The following is a 2,001-nucleotide window of genomic DNA, read 5'->3' as shown; positions in this document are numbered from 1 at the left end:
GGAGAGCACTTCCGGCGGGGCGGCGGACGGTGGGTGCTCGGGCGCCCCCGCGAGGGGGCCGCTCTCGCCCAGGCAGCCGCCGGGGCCTGGCCAGGACGCCTGAGTCAAGACTCGCTGATGTTGCATCATCATTGCAAACTGCTCACTTGTGCTGCCTCAACACCCTGGCGCCTTTTCTTCTGACCTGCTCTCTTCAAACCTAAAGATATGCACGCATGGCAGCCGTGAGGGATTCCTCCCTCGGTCTCACAGCCCTCGCCTGGATGCTCCAGGCAGGCTTTTCTGCTTCCAGTCTTGCTCCTCTGTGATCCACTCTGCAAGTAGCTTCCTGGGGAGCCTTCCAGACGGAAGGTGAGGTCGCCGCCCGGCTCAGACCTCAGCACAGCCGACAGAGCTGGAGGTGTGTGCTTCAGGCTGGGGTCCCTCTCCTGCTCTCCAGCCACGCTGGCGCCTCTCACGTTGTTCCTCAGGCATCCGTGGTCCTTTCCCGGCCCAAGGGCGCTGCAGTTACTGTTCCCTCGGCCTGCAGACCCTCCAATACCCCACACCCCATTCTTCCAGAGATTATGCTCTCCCATGATTCAGAATTCTGATTAAATGCGCCCTTCCCACAGAGGTCTGCAAGCACTCTCACTAAAACAGGGTCCTTTCTTTACAGTCACTCTCGCACCCTTTTTATTCCTTCATGGCTTCAATAGTCATATGCCTATTTTGTTTTATTTTTTTTTTGTCTGAATTCCCCACCAAAATGTCTGTTTAATTCACTTTTTTCTACCTGTGCCCAGTCCAGTGATTTCTTGTATGTAAACACGGTGAAGAAATACTAATTGAATTTTTTTCGGCATAAAGGGGATCTTATTGTTTGTACCTTTTTACTATTCTGTACTCTCCTTTCAAAAAGAAACAATATAGCTGTTTATCCAGGACGCTTTTCTATACCAAAATATAAAGGTCTAGCTCCTTTTTGATGACTTTCCAGTTTTTCCATTGCGTGGAGGTACCATCATTTATTTAGTTTCTGATGGTGTACATTTAAAGTGTAGCCAGTTTTGCAATGAACATGTCTTTTTACCAACTTGTTTTATTATTTCCTTAGTATAGACTGTATGGGAAAAAATGAATTTATATTTTTGAAATATGAATTTAGTACCTATAAAGGAACTTAGAAGTCACTTGGCCTATTTTATTTTTGTAACTGAAGGGAGATTACATAGCTAAGCTATTGCAGACCTCTGTCTTGACTCCAGGTCTCCTAACAGACAAGTCTATTAGGTTGTCTAAGGTCTTCTCTTAGACAACGGATATTTTACTTCTTTTGCATAGAATTACAGGTCCCCTGAATGGGTTCTTGTGTGTAGTGTGAGGTAGGAGTACGTTTTCATGCTGTTATTAACGTTATACTGTGTGGTATGGGATGCAGCTAAATATCATATAATGTATAGAACAGCCCCACACACTAAAGATTTTCTCCAATGTTTTCCACTAGATGTTTTAGTTCTTACTTGTAAGTCTATGGTTCATATTAACTTAATTCTTGTATATAGCATGAAGTAGAAATCAAGGTTTTTTTTTTTTGCACCTGAATATCCAAATAATATAGCACTCTTTGTTGAAAAGACTATTCTTTCTCTTTTGATTTCTTTGACACCTTCATTAAAAATTGACTATATAAAAAAAAATAAAATAAAATAAAAATTGACTATACATGTGAAAGTCTATTTTTGAGTACCCTATTTCTGATCCATTGATCTTTATTTCTGTCTTTATACCAGTGTGACATTTTCTTGATTATTGTAGCTTTGTAACAATTGTAAAATTGTTAAAATAATTGTTAAAGTCAGGTAATGTAGATTTGTTCTTTTTTTTCCTTAAAACTGTTTTGACTATTCTAGATCATTTGCCTTTCCATTTAAACTGTAAAATATGCTTGCCAATTCTGGTATTTTGATTGGGATTGCATTGAATCTATAGGTTAATTTGGACATTTGAGAGACTGTAGTA

The sequence above is a fragment of the Bison bison genome, unplaced genomic scaffold (genome assembly GCF_000754665.1).
Source record: "Bison bison bison isolate TAMUID 2011002044 unplaced genomic scaffold, Bison_UMD1.0 scf7180017864235, whole genome shotgun sequence".
Lineage (NCBI taxonomy): Eukaryota > Metazoa > Chordata > Mammalia > Artiodactyla > Bovidae > Bison > Bison bison.
The sequence above is the reverse complement of the archived record's forward strand: the minus strand, read 5'-3'. Positions refer to the sequence as shown.